Genomic DNA, 18,714 nt, shown 5'->3' with positions numbered 1-18,714 from the left:
GGGCTGGATTCATTCTCCTCTGGGGTTGCCTAACAGGTTTACAATCCTCTTTGATGTAGATGTGATGGGTACAGACCGAAGGATGGACTCCTTTCATCTCCTTATAGCTCCAAGCAAAAGCATCTAGATGACTGGCCAACAGACTACACAGCTCCTTTTCCTGGGAAGGAGATAGGGAGGAGCTGATCTTCAACGTTCTCTCAGGGCCGAACTCCACATTTTTGACTCTGGGAGTGACAGGGTTGGTCGCACAAAGGTCCACTAAGGTGCTGGCTTGGGCATCCTCCACCAATTCCTCTAAGGACAGTGCACTGGGAGGTGGATTCTCGATCAAGGTCTCAATCAAATCATCCTCGGTTGGGGGGTCTCCCCTAGTGGTGTCTAGGGTGCACAAAGGTGCTGAGTACACCTCATCCTCTTCTCCTTCCTCCAACCAAAGTGGTAAGTCATGCTCTAATGAGGGTTGGGCAGGAGGGTATAGGACTAGCTGCTTGGACATAGGACCATTTTTGATGGTCATGTTTCCTGCACGGCAGCTTATGTAAGCATCTGCAGTGGCTAACCAAGGCCTTCCCAAAATTAGAGGATATCCAGTGAGCTTTGCCTTTGGTTGCAGAACCAAGAAATCTGCAGGGTATTCCCAAGAGTCAACAGAGACCAAGACATCCTCCACAATCCCTTCGGGAGTCACGGTGGAGCGATCTGCTAGTTGCAGGACTGTCGAGGTCTTCCTCAAGGAACCCTGAAGGTTGAGTTTGAGCATGGTATCTCTGGTCATCACATTAATGGCAGCCCCCAGATCAATCAAGGTGTGAGGTATGATGGTGCCATTGATGTGGACATCTACTACAGTACTCCCAGGATCTAGATACTTTGGGCAGATGACTTGTCCCAACATAAGGTCAGACAGTTGTCGTATGACATTGATGGTTGAAGCATCCCTCTTTCGCCTGCCTGGGTGTCTGAAACACTTTTCCTTAACCAGTTTGTTGTATATTGGTACATCTTTGATGGCTTGGAGAAGTGGTATTTTCACACACAACTGTTTGAGCTCTCCCAGAAGCTCATCCTCCTCTGGGTTGGGTTGTGTGGTGGCTGTTAGTCTCTCAGGAAAGGGTGGAATAGCCTTTGGTTCACTTTCCTGTTTATCTTCCTCGTCCTCTGGGGGAGGAGGTTGGCGATCCGGAAGAGTCTTTCCAGATCCCAGATTGATCTCCTGGATCTCCACAACATAGGTAGGGCATGATGTTTCCCCAGTATATACCTGCTGGGCCTGTCTGTTTTTGGGGTTTGGGTTCGGTTGAGCAGGCATTTGAGGTTGCCTTGGAGGAGCAGGAGGTAATGGTTGTGGTTGAGCTGGTGGTGGAGGCAAAATGGTGGGAGGAGTATTGTACTGGGGTCTCCACCCCGATTGAGGTGCATTCCACTGAGGCTGTGGCTGGGCATGTGAGTGATATGAATGAGTAGTGGGTTGAGTATGGTACTGAGGTGGGTAAAACCATGGAGGAGGCATAGACCAGGAAGGATGAGCAGGGGGACCCCAGGAAGGCATAGGGGTAGATTGGTTGGGGCTGTAATAAGCTTGGGGTGTCCCTTGCATCCCCTGTTGGTAAGGTCTAGGTCCTTGTGGCCTCCTTTGGTTGAGAAAATAGAGAGGTTCAGTGGGTGCTTCTGTCCCTTGATACATGGCTTTAAGCCCAGGTAAGGTTGGACATTGGTTTATGGGGTGGTCCTCCTCACAAACAAAACATACTTCAACCGAATGTAATGGGCATTCGTTCTTAGGGTGTTTCCTTGTACACCTAGGGCAGAAGATAGCCAAGGCCCTCTCAGCTTCTTCCTTCTTATGCTGGATCCTGAATGTATCAAGTTGTATGGCAATGGTCTGTCTCACCTCACTCTTGAGATCCTCTAATTGATTTGCAAACTCATGTTTGGAGAAAGGAATACCAGCTGAGATGAGGTTTCCTCTACCTCGTTTCCGGGCTGCCCTAGAGTGGTTTCTAAACACAGTATTTATGTCCTCATAAGACAGTTGGTAAATATCTCCTCCAGCTAACATGTGAAGGGTATCTAAGAGGTCTTCAGGGACTCCTTGGAGCAGGACCAACTTGAGGGATTCAGGGTCAAGTGTGCACCTGGCCCTTTTATAGCTAAGTTGGAACCTTTCCTCGTAATCCTCTAAGGACTGATCATTTCCCATGGTCATCCGAAAGATTTCTCCCTTGGTTTCCTTGGACCTACAGTAGTCCCGGTACTTGGTATTGAAATCTTGCTGCATCTGAGCCCAAGTGGTGATACTGTTCCCAGGTAAGCCCATGAACCAGCGTAATGCTGCATCCTTAAGGGTTGAGGGGAAGAGTTTCAGCTTCTGCTCATCTTCAGTATAGTCATAGGTTCGACAAAGGACAACAAACTCAAACAGGAAGGTGTCAGGATCTTCAGTAGTCAGTCCATGGAAGTGAGGTAAAGCGGAGGGGCTAATGTTCTTCATTTTCATGTCTCCATTGGTCTCTCGGATGGGGAAGGCACCTTCTATTCTCTCATCTTCTCCCCTATTGTCAGCCATAGCTTCAGATGGAATGGTCTCTAACTCTTCTTCTGCTATAGGATCTTCGTATATCTCAGGAGGTTCACCTATAGGTTCTTCTGGATCACTGTCACCAAAGAAGAGAGAAGGGTGACTTAGTGATGTGGTGGGGGTGTTGGGTAGGAATTTGCCTGTTTTATCTCGATTCCTACGAGGCATGAAATGGAAAGACTTTTGATTGCTTTTGATTTTTTTTTCTCTGGTACCTGCAAAAACTGAAACAGATTGATCTACAACTAACTATCTTGCAGAATTGAAATGAAAGAAGGAAAGAACTAATCTACTTTGCTCAAATGAAATTGCAGGAATGGAAATGCTAGTCTACGCTTGCAGAATTGAAATGCTAATCTACGCTTGCAAAAATGAAATTGCGGAATTGAAATGTTAATCTATGAAAGCAGGAAATGTCTATGCTACTTTTGCAGAATGGAAATAAAATAAACTACTTGGCAGAAGACGAGAGTAGGAAAATAGAAGAAAAGCAACAATTACTAATACTCTGACGCTTCCCCGGCAACGGCGCCAAAAAGATGGTGGGCTCCAGTATTGTAGCAATAATGCTACAACTCCTGGAGCTTCCTTCTCTAATTTTATCAACCCGGTAGTTCGTAACAAACTTGGAAGCGATGGTGCTGTATGCACAAGTACTAGCTCTTGTCCTAGCTGTCACTTGTCCGCTAGGGCTCAAGCCAACTTCTATGAGTTCTCAGAAGAAGCTTTTTAACCGATGAATGAAAGCTATCTCAAAGGAAATTAACCTACTGTAGGAAGGAACTGAAAGCCAACAAGAAATGAAAACCCTAGCAAACCGTAATTCTACCAGCTAGTCCTACTGATGCAAAGGTGGGAATGCAAACTACTGAAAGAGGTGCCATTACTTCTAGGAAGGTGAGATGCATGTGTCTAGACTACTTTGATCTAAAGAAAGCATATTTTTGTATTTTTGTTCAAGTTGTTGGAATTATTATGTGTGTGCTTCTAACTGGGTCTTGACTGCGCAGGGATAGATCAAGGAGGGAAATGCTTGGAAAAGGTCAGGAAGGCTCAAAGAGGGTCTAAGGAATCCCTAACATCCTTTCAGAGAAGTTCACAATAGTTTAGATGCCTGGCAACCGTGTTTACAAGCTTCTACAGGAAGTCTGCAGGGGTTCTACAGGATGTTCAGGATTTCTATAGGAAGTTCAGTAATTCCTACAGGATGTTCTACAATAGGATTTTTGGGTGATGGATGAGTGGAAGAGGCTATATGGATGGATAGGGAGGTAGGAGGGGAGCTTGTGATGGCTTATGGACAGAGAGATGAGATGAAGAGGGGGTGTGCAAAGCTGGTTGGTCTAGAGGAGGTTAGAGGAAATGGAAGGCCGAAAAGGTAGAGTCACGTGGGTGATAGAAGAGTTAGGAGGCAAGTGGTCTAACTGAGAGATGAGTGGATGGCCTAGGCACGGCTTAGAAGGATGAGGGAGTGAGGGAGTAGTACTGCACAGTGTAAATGAAACAAATCATCCATGTCTTGCACATAACCGAAATTTCATCAACCTATTCTAACTGTTTTTATAAAACCACAGAACAACAACGTGATTTTGTAAGGAAACTCTTGCATGGTACTGAAGCAAAGATTCATTCCACAAGATCTGAACGCATGGACGCTTCTACAACCGAGAACATTGCATCAAAGCTTGTATGAACATGTAAAACAATGTTTTTGGTGGGTGGCACGGTCTGCAATTCCAGTCCCTAAACAGAGGTGGAAGTGAGTGTGCAGTCAACCCTTTTTGGAACTCTGATTAACTCCAATCTCCTTACTCTAATATAAACTACTGAAAGCAAATTTTTTCATAAAACTAACCTACTTACCCACACCAAGAAATTCAACTCAGCAAACTGTGTTTCCAAATGCATGTAAAGGAAAAGAAATACAATGCTGAAAGAAAGGTAACAAGACAAAGGAAGGAGGCCTATTGCTCTCAGGTTGGGCCCAACCCCGAGAGCTATGGCTCCTCTAAGAACTTAGAACTGAACTCAAATCTGCCTGCTTTTCATTAAAAGATAATAGTCATAAGTCAAATAACATGCCAAAAATGGCTTACAAAGAGCAAAACAGAGCTATCAGCTCGTAGTTCAGAATATGCAACAAAGTTTCAAAAGTCCCCATCGAAGGCTACAACCTCATCATTTATACATTACGAGGGCCAAGCTAGCCTCCTAAATTAGTGGGGTTTGGCTGACCAAACTAAGAGTAATCTGCTGCTTCCTCAAAATCCGTTTGGCTGCCTTCTAGCTCGGTGGTGGTGGCTGTTGGAGCTCGGAGTTGGGGGTGGAGATCACGAGGAAGGCCATTCAATGCTGTGGACAACCTTCCTACAAAACCTCAATCCCATCTTGGTTGTCTCCTAGCCCTCATCTGCGTGGTTTTGCTCCATTAAATGTCAAAAAACCTGAAATAAACATGTGTTAGCCACCTAGGAATAGTGACTGCCCTCATTCGTACAAATGACATGAATATACTAAAAAAATGATGCATAAGTTATGAAAAATGAAGGGTTGAGCAAGGGTAGTTAGGCCAAATGAGCCCAAAATGTTACCAAATTTGGGGCTCATCAAGTAGCAAGCTCAATCCCCTTGAAGGCTCCTTGACATAATCCAAGGTTTACCAACAAGTGACCCCAGGCTCATCGACAATGGTTAATCCAAGGTTTACCATTTTTAATACGCGAATATCTGGCATCGTTCCCAATGAGGAAGGATTGATTCCCACACTGGTTCGGACACGATCTCGTGCTTCTCCTTTAAGAGGAGCTTTCCCAGAGCATAAATGCAACAATTGGATTTCTTCCCTACCACAAGATACAACTACTTGTTTGTTTTTACTGTCTTGGAGAGTTAATTACTCTCCTACTCCAAGACACTAGCCTAAGCTAAGTTGGTGTATCAGAGACCTAGAAATAAAAATGTTACTAGGTGAATTTTACTTTAAGTGTTAATTTTAGTGGTTTTTTTTTAAGTCCAAAGGCGCAGAGATGAAACTCGTGGTATGAAGACTCGACTCAAAATCACTAAAAATGCACCTAAGATGATCTAAACAATCTTTTTCTCTTCGATGAACTTCTAAACTAAGAAAGAGTTTGAGAATGCATATACTTTGTAAACACAAATCTTTCTCAATTAAACAAATTAAAAGAAGTTCTTTTCCTTTCCAAAGCACTCAAACGAGACAACTAGTTATTTCACAAAAATTTCCTTTTTCGTTTCAAAGCACTCAATCACTACAAAAAACAAACTTTTTTTCGAAAGAGATTTTTATATTTTTTGATAAAACACTCAAAACTAATGAAAATGACTAACTTTGAGATCTATAAACTATGAAAACCTATTTGAAGTCAAAGCCTACTAAAAGTCTTTTTTAAGGATGTTTTACTCAGCAAGATGCATGCTAAGGAGTAATTTATGCAGAATCACAAATTAGTCAAGAACAACCAATTTCGTTTTCTTTTTGAAAATGAAAATCCAAACTCTCAAACACAAGCTTTTCGAAGTTTTGTAAAGAGAAAACTCAAAGCGGATTCCTCAAACAAGGGGAGATTTCATAAATGGTCAGACTCATAAAAAAAAGTTGGTAGACACTAAGGTGATCTGAAGTCCTTACAGCCTCTAAGCTCAGAGCCACTACACAACCAAAATGAAAAACAAACCCAACAAGCAAAACTCCTAGGAATTTCACCTAAAACCCTAACACTAACGAAATCAATCCAAGGAAAGCTTCTGACAAGTTATATGCAGGTCTGGGCAGTGGATAACAATTTCTAAAGACAAACTAAGCTGACTAACAGAGGAAATTTTAGGGTTTTCAAAATTTTGACAGGGTCCGAAGGCCCACAGTTGGCACAGGTGCGGTCCCGCTCTGTGCTAAAAGCCAAGCTTCGGGTAAGTACGCACTGTGTCAAACAGCTACGGTGCGGTCCTCTCCCAAAGCTATGAAAAACCAAAAATAACCCTGGATCTACAAACTCTACTCAATTTTACACACAACAAGCCAAAAACAGAAACAAAATAGAGTTTCTCAGGTCAAAGTAAAAACAAGGAAAACAATCAAGTTGTTGGAAATAATACTGAGAGGGGGGGGGGGGGGGTGAATCAGTATTATCAGATCATTAAAACTTTTTCAATGCTCAAAAACATATACGCTACTTCAGTTAAGTGAACCCGCGTGTACACGCTGCTGTGTCTAAAGAAACTAGCGTATATCCAGAAATCTTATGATTCAGTTAGCTTATCTTCAGTAAATGCATCAGAACATTATTAACCATATTAACAGTAAACAGGTGCAGTATAACAGAACAGATCATCACACAAAGGCCACACACATGAACACAAAGATATAAGGTGGAAACCCAATGTAGGTGAAAACCACCTGCTGCAAGTCATCTCAATCTTCTTCTTAATAAGAAAATCCTTTTACAATATTTGTACTGGTGCAGTCTTATACCAGTACGGGAGCTACAACCCCCTTTGCTCTTGTACTAGCCGATCCATTTACTAGTACACAGGCTGCTACCTGCTACAATGCTCCAAAGATCTCCCTTAGCTTTTGTACTAGCTTAGATACTAGTACGTAGGTGCTTGCCTACAATCTTCTCTCCTCCAGGTACCACGTTTCATCAATTTCAGACTGGATACACTGAAGCACAACACATAAACTGAAAGGCCACTTTTCATCCAATTTTCATACTGGACCCATAACTATCATTGAAGCTCAAAACAATCATCAAAATCTGAATCACTGAAACCCTGTTAACAACACCGTCACCAGAACACAGAGCAGACACAGAACTCTATAATAACCATCAGACCCATTTGAAACTTCAAATGTCAAGCTTTACAATGTATACGCTACTTCGATGAATCAAACCCGCGTGTATACGCGCTTTTGCCAAAGACAACCCGCGTACAGATCTAAAAATAATTTCTCATAACTTTGCAGTTGTACCAGACATCAGTCATACTCATAACACTTATAGAACAATACATGCGTCAGTATGTAGATCTAGAATAAGCATCATAAAGATAGTTCATTTCAAACCATTTGATCCCGATCTCTCCTTAGATCTTGTTCTCAATCAGCTGGTGAGATCCCTCCTTAGCTCAAATCAAGCAATGCATCATCAACCCATAACCTGCATACTGGATCTCATACTTCATCAGATATTCAAGACATTTCAGATATTCTTGCCTAATGATTTCCTTCTCCTTATATAGCCTTAGGCCTTGTTCAATACCAAGAGCCAAAACCATAGAAATCCAATACCATCATCTTCGAAACTAGGGATCAACACGTCCGTCGAGACACCAAGGTCCAAAACCATAGGCACAACTTCCAAGGAATAACCGCCATGGACCAAAGATAAGTTTTCCACATACACGCGCTTTTACTGAAGCCAACCAACGTGTACACGCGACTTGATATATAGAGAACCTGCGTATACGCGACATGGTATATAGTGAACCTGCTTGTATACGCGACTTGGTATATAGTGAACCAGCGTGTATATATTTTTCTTCATACTTGTAGACTGATTATCAATTCCTTGCTGCTATCCTTCTGCACTATGATTTGTCATCAGTGTGATTTTCCATCAAGGACAACACTTATCTCATAATGCCAACAATCTCCCCCTTTGGACTTGATGGAAAAGCTAACTTGTCACACTTAGAATTATCATCTGATTCCTTTGAGCTATCCTCCATCAGTCACATCTGATATCTCTTCTGAAGATTCATCCAGTTATACATAAGTGAGATATTCTTCTATGAGAGGGTTGCCATCAAGTACAACACATGCATCATAATGCCAACAATCTCCCCCTTTGGACTTGATGGCAACAACACCAAATCACTCTCCCCCTTTGACATCAAGGGCAAAGGGTGGACCAAGATGTTCTCTTCTTTTGCTGAACATTTCGTTGTCCATACTCCCCTTGAGTATCTGTTAAAATCTCTGAATGATCTCCCCCTTTGTATATGCCAAAGTGTACCAATCTGTCAATGCTCCCCCTGAGTACATGCCAAGTCTCTGTACTGCTGAAGTGTGTTGTTCATGCTCTTCCTGACTGTAGGCAAGATCTGCAAAAAATGTTCTTCAAGAAGAACATGACTCTATACATCATAAAAGACCTTCCTATCACCAAAGACTCATACATACATCCATCTCTCGGATATACAAAAATTGACTCATCCACCCAACCAAGTGGGGATACATCAAAAGTTTACATATGACAACCAATCATATTGCATCAATCATCCCAGGCATAGTGGGGAAACCAAAATAGGCCGTTACATGACCTTGACACCATGAAAGAGATACCACAAAAGAGATATATGACATAGAGACGAAAGAACTAGACCAAGACTTATGAAAGTCACAAGCAGCATCTGATAATCACCATTCAGATCAGCAACCAAGAGATCCTTCTGTTCTCCTTTCGCCTTTGTTCCTCCTGAAATCAACACCAAATGTGAACTAGAACAAAAAGCTTTAAGATAATGCCAACAATGCATCATTGGAAGATTATCTGCTCCCCCTGAACCTGTGCCAGATGATCTCTGTCAGACCTATATCAGACTTTCTGCAACCAACATCTGTCCCTGCTGATTTCCTTCAAAACTCCATATACGCGTCTGCATCCACATAAACAAGCGTATACACGTGGATAGGCCTTATGAAACTCGCGTACAACCATTTTCATATCAGCAACCTGTAAATGTCTCATCATCATGTCTCCAACAAAGTGACTTTGAGGAGTCATCCATGTATCAGCACTATGTATCTTGATCTCAAATTATTTTGACAAAGCTTCTTGATATCATCATCAGCAACAATCCTTATCCACATGAGTGCCTGCATCATAACTGTATGATCTTTATGCATGTGACAACAACAATATATAAGTGACTCATCATCAAGTGAGGAAGATGTGTATTCAAGCTTTGTACTTCTCCTTATCCTTATGAAGATCACCATGTAAGCATCATCAAAGGATCAACCATAAATCTGATTTGAACATCTACTATGTAACTTCAAGAATCATATGAGAGTTTATCATAGACAACTCACAACCACATCATAGCAAGATATATCATTTAGCCATATAAGAATCATCACCAAGGATTATTAACCATAATGCCAACAATGAATTACTAAAGGCATATGCTCCCCCTCAACCAGTGCCATCTGTTAGATCTCATCATGCATATATCAGCAATAAGCATCAAAACATCATCATCCTCAAGTTAGGATCAAAACACTTCTAGACATCATACAAGTAACAAAACATTTCCACACATCCTCAGCAGACTGTAACCAATAGAGCAAATAATAGACTGAATCATATCAGATCCTTTTTCTGATCCTGTCCCCACTGCTTTTCCTCAGACTGACATATACGTGACTTTGCAGTGTCTAACTCGCGTATGTACGTGACTTCCCTTTAAGTAACTTGCGTATGAGATTCAGAATGCTGAAGTTTTACACTTTCAGCTTCCCCTGAGTCTGACATGTCTGTGCTGTGCTGTGTCTCAGTACATTGTGCTGACTGTACTTCCTTCTTCCTCCATATCTTCAAGTGTGATGAGGTTTTCTCCTTTTGGTGTGATGTCCATCCTTTGTTCCTGCATTCCTTTGCTATATGTCCAAGCTTGTTACATGCATAACATCTTACATGTTTCATATTCCTCCTGTAGCAATCAGCAGCTTTGTGACCAAACATATTGCAAGCAAAGCAATATCCATAAAAATACCTTGATTGAGATGACTTGTCTGCATAATGGTCTTGAACTCTTCTTCTTCTACATCTAGCTGCAACATGTCCAAGATTATGACATACATAACATTCAACATTATTCATAGGAGGAGTAAAGGATTTTCTTTGAGGAATCTCTTTCCTTGGTTGATGATGAGATTGATCTTTCATTTCTTCATTGATCACTTTTGATTTCTCTTTAGAATTCCTTGCCTCACCTTGTGAACTAGATTCGCCTTCAACAGATTCATGGAAACCAAGACCAGTCTTTATAGCAGGAGACCTTTGACTACTAAGAATATCATCCAAGACTTTAGAACTATCTTGAAATTGTAAAAGCTTATCCTTTTCTTCTAGTTTACCTTTCAAGATATTTACCTCAACCTGAAGCTGTTCTTCCTTTTCAAGAGATTGCTTTTTCAAACCTTATTCAGCTTTCCTTCCTTCTTCCATTTGTTCCCTTAGTTTGAGAATCTCCTTTTCTTGTTCTTCATTCAGATCCTGCTGCATTTGACGAACTCGGAAGGCACATTCTAGTTGAGATTTTAAGCTGGTGACTTCGTTTTCTTGTTTTGCAATAGCTTGGAGTAGATCTGTATTCTTCTTCTTTGATTCTTCAAGTTCTTCCTTTAGTGAGAGGATTGTGGCTTCAAGACTTTCATAATAACTGGATCGATCTCTGAGCTCCTTGATTGTTGTGTTCTTTTCAATGACTTCATTTCTTAGAGATGTTGCTTCATCCTGCAACTTTTGATACCTTTCCTTGCATAACTTGAGGGCACCACTCTTTACGTCAAAACGTTTTTCTTGTTCAATAATTTTTTTTGTCAGCCTGTTAAATTCTGCCTCCAATTGACATCTTTCTTGCTCACCCATAAGAGCAAGTTCAGTAGTCTCACTATCACTTTCATCTCTTTCACAAGGAAATATAGCTGGAACATCAGAGGATAACACATTCATACCTGATAATGATTTTGAATCTGATTCTGAATCTGAAGAGCTTCTTATACCTAATCCCCAATCGATTCTCCCACTGTCATAGTTCTTCTGAGACGTCTTCTTCTTCTTATGAGCTTTCTTCTTAAGCTTCTTTCCCATTGTTCCACGGATCTCCTATAAGTGATCAAGCTTCTACCAAAGGACTTGCTCTGATACCAATTGTTGGAAATAATACTGAGGGGGGGGGGGTGAATCAGTATTATCAGATCATTAAAACTTTTTCAATGCTCAAAAACATATATGCTACTTCAGTTAAGTGAACCCGCGTGTACACGCTGCTGTGTCTAAAGAAACTAGCGTATATCCAGAAATCTTATGATTCAGTTAGCTTATCTTCAGTAAATGCATCAGAACATTATTAACCATATTAACAGTAAACAGGTGCAGTATAACAGAACAGATCATCACACAAAGGCCACACACATGAACACAAAGATATAAGGTGGAAACCCAATGTGGGTGAAAACCACCTGCTGCAAGTCATCTCAATCTTCTTCTTAATAAGAAAATCCTTTTACAATATTTGTACTGGTGCAGTCTTATACCAATACGGGAGCTACAACCCCCTTTGCTCTTGTACTAGCCGATCCATTTACTAGTACACAGGCTGCTACCTACTACAATGCTCCAAAGATCTCCCTTAGCTTTTGTACTAGCTTAGATACTAGTACGTAGGTGCTTGCCTACAATCTTCTCTCCTCCAGGTACCACGTTTCATCAATTTCAGACTGGATACACTGAAGCACAACACATAAACTGAAAGGCCACTTTTCATCCAATTTTCATACTAGACCCATAACTATCATTGAAGCTCAAAACAATCATCAAACTCTGAATCACTGAAACCCTGTTAACAACACCGTCACCAGAACACAGAGCAGACACAGAACTCTGTAATAACCATCAGACCCATCTACAACTTCAAATGTCAAGCTTTACAATGTATACGCTACTTCGATGAATCAAACCCGCGTGTATAAGCGCTTTTGCCAAAGACAACCCGCGTACAGATCTAAAAATAATTTCTCATAACTTTGCAGCTGTACCAGACATCAGTCATACTCATAACACTTATAGAACAATACATGCGTCAGTATGTAGATCTAGAATAAGCATCATAAAGATAGTTCATTTCAAACCATTTGATCCCGATCTCTCCTTAGATCTTGTTCTCAATCAGCCGGTGAGATCCCTCCTTAGCTCAAATCAAGCAATGCATCATCAACCCATAACCTGCATACTGGATCTCATACTTCATCAGATATTCAAGACATTTCAGATACCCTTGCCTAATGATTTCCTTCTCCTTATATAGCCTTAGGCCTTGTTCAATACCAAGAGCCAAAACCATAGAAATCCAATACCATCATCTTCGAAACTAGGGATCAACACGTCCGTCGAGACACTAAGGTCCAAAACCATAGGCACAACTTCCAAGGAATAACCACCTATGGAAGTTGTGCCTATGGTTTCGGACCATGGTGTCTCGACAGACGTGTCGATCCCTAGTTTTGAGGATGATGGTATTGAATTTCTATGGTTTTGGCTCTTGGTATTGAACAAGGCCTAAGGCTATATAAGGATAAGGAAATCATTAGGCAAGGGCATCCGAAAAGTCTTGAATATCTGATGAAGTATTAGATCCAGTATGCAGGTTATTGGTTGATGATGTATTGCTTGATCTGAGCTAAGGAGAGATCTCATCGGTTGATGGAGAACAAGATCTAAGGAGAGATCGGGATCAAATGGTTTGAAATGAACTATCTTTATATGGTTGATTATGCGTGTTTCTAGATCTGCATACTGACGCAATGTTATATTCTGGGTATAACTGATATCTGGTACAGCTGCAAGTTATGAAAAGTTATTTTTAGATCTGTACGCAGGTTGTTTTCGGTAAAACCGCATGTATACACGGGTTGCCTTCATTGAAGTAGCGTATATCTTTTGAAGCATGATTTTTGGGTTTGCAGTTGGGTCTGACTGATATTACAGAGTTCTGTAGCCTGCTCTGTGTTCTGGTGACAGGTGTTGACAGGGTTTCAGTGGTTCAGTGATTGAAAGATTGATGATGCTAGTATTGGTTTTTTTATGCTTCAATGATTTGTGAATGAATCATAGTCTTCAGATTGTAATGTTGTGCTTCAGGAATATCCAGTCTGAAAATTGATGAAAAGTGGTACCTGAAGGAAAGAAGATTGTAGGCCAGCACCTACGTACTAGTATCTTAGCTAGTACAAGAGCAAAGGGGGTTGGAGCTCCCTTCCAAGGAAGTTTGGAGAACGAGAGAAGGTTGAAGCCTTCTGCAGGTTGTAGCCTGCATACTGGTATAAGGCTGCACCAGTACAAAAGATTGCAAACTGAAGTTCTTATTAAAGAAAGATAGAGACGACTTGCAGCAGGTGGTTTTCACCCACATTGGGTTTCCACCTTATATCATGGTGTTCATGTGTGTGGCTTTTGTGTGATGATCTGTTCTGTTATACTGCATCTGTTTACTCTTAATATGGTGAATAATGACCTGATGCACTTAACTGAAGATAACTGAATTATAAGTTTTCTGGTTATACGTTGTTTTCTTTAGACACAGTAGCGTGTACACGCTGGTTCACTTAACTGAAGTTGCGTATATGTTTCTGAGCATTGAAAAAGTTTTATTGATCTGATAATATTGATTCACCCCCCCCTCTCAGTATTATTTCCAACAATTACAGATGCAGCCGAGAAAAAGAAGTATGAAACAAATGCGAAAGCAGTCAGTACCCTATTAGGATGTATATCCCAAACGGAATTCATGAAGGTAATGCACTACAAATCCGCAAAAGAGATATGGGACAAAATTGTCACGAGCTATGAAGGTGATGAACAGGTAAAGCGTGCTAAACTTCAAACTCTCAGGATTCAGTATGAGACTCTCAAGATGTATAATGATGAAAGTGTGGCTAACTATTTTCTTTGGGTAGATGAGATCGTTAATTGTATGAAAAATTTGGGTGAAGAAATAAAAGAGGCTATAGTGGTTGAAAAGGTTCTAAGATCATTGTCCCCCAAGTTTGAATCTAAAGTATCTGCAATAGAAGAAAAGGAAAATCTACGAATTCTTACTATGTCTCAGCTACATGGAATTCTAACTGCTTATGAAATGAGAAAGGGAGGTCCATCAGACAGAAGAGAAGCTGCTTTCAAGGCATCAGGCAAAGAAGATTATTATGAAGCAAGCCACGTCCCAGAACAAGAGGAAGAAGAATCAAATTTTGTCAGAAATCTTCAAAGGGGTTCTGGAAGGTTCAGAGGTAAGTTACCTTTTAAATGCTTTGCTTGTGGAAGAGTAGGTCATTATGCTGCAAAATGTCCTTATAAGGATAAAGGAAAGGAACCTGCTAGATGGAACAAGAAACAGAGTGCAAATAAGAAAAGTTACTACACTCATGAAGATAGTGATGGTCTATCGAATAGTGATGAAGATGAACGAAGTAATGAATATAAGTTGTTAATGGCATTTGAAGATGATGATTATATGGATGCTATAGATGTGGATAACCTTTATGATGAAATTACTAGACTCAAGAGATGTATAGAAGAAAAGAATATAATCATTGATACTCTACAATTTCAAATTCATGAAAAGGAAAAACATCTTGAAAAACTAGAAGGTTAAATTGTTGGTCTTAGAAAAGAGATTGAGAAAACAAAAGCTATTAATCTTAAATTTGTTAAAGGATCTGAAACCTTGGATGAGATTATCAATGTGCAGCGATCTCCTCTGATCAAGACAGGTCTTGGATATAGTGGAGAAACATCTCAAGCCTCTACCTCTAAAAGTTATCTTGATGCAGCAAGAAGAAGCGAGCAAAGGCCAAATAAAAGTAATCAGGTGAATCAGGGACAGTTTACCTCAAGAACAAATAAAGACCATCAAGAAATTTGGGGACAAACTGCCTTAAGGACAAACAGAAGCTACAATCAGCCACAGGTAAAATCTTCCCAATTTGCTCCAAGAATAAATAGAAGCTACAATCGGTTGGATGATAGATCTGGTTATCACAGAAGTTTCTTTAATGGCCAATGCTTTTCTTGCCATAACTTCGGTCACAAAGCAGCTCAATGTGTTGCCTACAAGACAATCATGACTAGAGAAACTCAAAAGCAAGGGAGAATGACTGAAACCATGAAAAGGACTTATAACAACTTTTCGGTTCTTGAAAATGAAGTTGAATGCTCTATTTGTAATAACTTTGGTCATGAAGACTCTGAATGCAGGAGCAGGTTCCGGAAGACAATTCAGAAGGAGAAAAACTCAAATGTCAGAACATGGAGAATAAAGGAACCACAACCAGAAAGATGTGGGATAGCCTTTTATGCAGAAGGTCAAGAAAGTCTATGGTACATTGACAGCAGATGTTCGAAGCATATGACAGGGGACAAAGAAAAGCTTGAGTCATATACCGCATTAGAAAAGGGGAAGAAAGTTTCCTTTGGAAACGATATCTCTGCAGCCATAAAAGGAAAAGGTGTGGCTCCATTGAAAGAGAAGGTCAAAGCTGGAAATGTTTTGTATGTTGATGGATTGAAGCATAATCTTTTGAGTGTCAGTCAGATGTGCGACCAAGGAACAGAGGTAATATTTAGATCAAATGGATGTTGTGTTCGTGATCTTGATACAGGTAAAACAGTGATCAAAGGAAGAAGGACTCCAAATAATCTATACATATTTGAAGAAGGACCACAACAATGCTATTTGAGCAAGGATGATGAACACTGGCTATGGCATCGAAGGTTGGGGCATCTAATATTTTCACAGATAAGGAAAGCATGCAAATATCAGGCAGTTCGTGGTCTTCCAGATATCAAAATTCCAGACAACACTATATGCAAATCTTGTCAGTTTGGAAAGCAAACCAGAACTAACTTTCCAGAGAAGGAAGGATCAGCTAGCATGCCTCTTGAGCTAGTACATACAGATACATGTGGTCCATTCAGAAAAAGAACACCTCGAGGAGAAGAATACTTGATATTATTCATTGACGATTTCTCCAGGTTTGTCTGGTTAGGACTTATGAAGCACAAAGATGAAGCATTCGAAAAATTCAAATCCTTCAAAGCCTTGGTTGAAAATGAATCAGGACACAAAATTAAGTGCCTCAGATCTGACAGAGGTGGGGAGTTTACCTCAAACGATTTTTTCGATTTCTGTGAAGAACATGGGATAAGAAGAGAATTCTCTACAGCTAGAACTCCTCAGCAAAATGGGGTGGTGGAAAGAATGAACAGAACAATCCAACAAATGGCTCGTGCTATGCTTGATGAATCATGTACTCCCGCAACTTTCTGGGGTGAAGCTGCACATGCTGCGGTTATTATTCTTAACAAAACAAATGTCCGAGTAAACAGCACTCAAACACCTCATGAGCTCTGGAGTGGTGAGACTCCTTCGGTGAAGCACTTCAAAATATTTGGGAGCAAATGTTATATTAAGAATACTGATGAGAAACTTGGCAAACTTGAACCAAGAGCAGATGAAGGCATTCTTCTTGGTTATTCTCCATATAGCAAAGCATACAAGTGCTACAATAAAAGACTTGGCAGAATTGTTGACAACATTGATGTAGTGGTTGATGAGAAGGGATATATTCCTAGGCAAGTTCATCATGAAGACATTGAAGAAGATGAAGGCTACACTCAAAGGCAGAATGATGAAGAAGAAGAACCTCAAGAAGAACCAGAAGAGCAGGCAAGAATAGAAGAGAAGACTCCATCCAGATATGTTCAAAAGAATCATCCAGAATCTCAGATTGTGGGGCAGAAAGAAGCAGGAATACAAACAAGAAGAAGAATTGCAGAAGCTTCAAGCTATTTGGCATTACTCTCTTCCACTGAACCACAAAATGTGAAAGAGGCATGCAAGGATGAATGCTGGGTCAAAGCAATGGATGAAGAACTTGAGCAGATCGAAAAGAACAACACTTGGGAACTGGTTCCTAGACCAAAAGATAAGAATGTCATAGGGACAAAATGGGTCTTCAAGAATAAATTGAATGAAAATGGATAAGTAATTAGAAACAAGGCCAAACTTGTTTGTAAAGGGTATGCGCAGCAAGAAGGGATAGATTTTGAAGAGACCTTTGCTCCTGTAGCAAGACTTGAGGCCATCCGAATGTTCCTTGCTCTCTCAAGCTTTCAAAACTTCAAGGTATTTCAAATGGACGTGAAATCAGCCTTTCTGAATGGAGACTTAGAAGAAGAAGTATATATTGAGCAGCCAGATGGTTTCATTCTTGGGAATGATCCAAACCTTGTATGCAAATTAAAAAAGGCTCTCTATGGTCTCAAACAAGCTCCAAGGGCTTGGTACTATCGATTGGACAAATATCTTCACCAACAAGGCTTTTCAAAAGGATCAACAGATAGCAATCTCTATATAAAAATTGAAAATAACAAATTGCTAATACTTGTTGTTTATGTAGATGATATTATCTTTGGCAGCAATGAAGAGACTATGAGTCAAAACTTTGCCTTGGTTATGCAGAAAGAATTCGAAATGTCACTACTTGGAGAATTGACATACTTTCTTGGATTACAAATCCAACAAAATGAAGGAGGCATCTTCTTGTCTCAAACCAAGTACCTCAAGCAGATCTTGAAGAAGTATGGCATGGAAGATTCAAAGCCAGTATGTACACCCATGGTTACAGGTTGCAGCCTCAGTGCAAATGATGAATCAGCAGCAGTTCATCAACCAAATTATAGATCCATGATTGGGAGTTTGCTTTATTTGACAGGTACCCGACCAGACATCATGCATGCAGTCGGAATAGTTGGGAGATTTTAGGCAAATCCAAAGGAGACTCATCTTCAGGCAGTGAAGAGAATCTTCAAATATCTTCAAGGGACACAAAATTATGGATTATGGTATCCTAGAGATACAGATCTCACACTTCATGCTTATACAGATGCAGATTGGGTCGGAAGCGTGGATGATAGGAAGAGCACAAGTGGTGGTGCATTCTTTATGGGCTCCAGATTAGTATCTTAGTTCAGCAAGAAACAAAGTTCGATTGCCTTATCTACAGCTGAAGCAGAATATGTGGCTGCGGCATCTTGTTGCACACAACTTCTTTGGATGATGCAGACCTTGCAGGATTTTCAAATCACTTGCACTTCACCAGTCTCTATCTTATGTGATAATACAAGTGCAATCAGCATTTCAAAGAATCCAGTCATGCACTCAAAGACCAAGCACATACCAATCAAGTACCATTTTCTTCGGGAACAAGTGCTTGAGCAGAAGTTTAAGTTGGAGTATGTTCCTTCTAAGGAACAAGTTGCTGATAT

This window comes from Pinus tabuliformis, chromosome X, assembly GCF_031772625.1.
Source record: "Pinus tabuliformis cultivar Carrire ecotype Pingquan chromosome X, CPIR1, whole genome shotgun sequence".
Taxonomy (NCBI): domain Eukaryota; kingdom Viridiplantae; phylum Streptophyta; class Pinopsida; order Pinales; family Pinaceae; genus Pinus; species Pinus tabuliformis.
The sequence above is the reverse complement of the archived record's forward strand: the minus strand, read 5'-3'. Positions refer to the sequence as shown.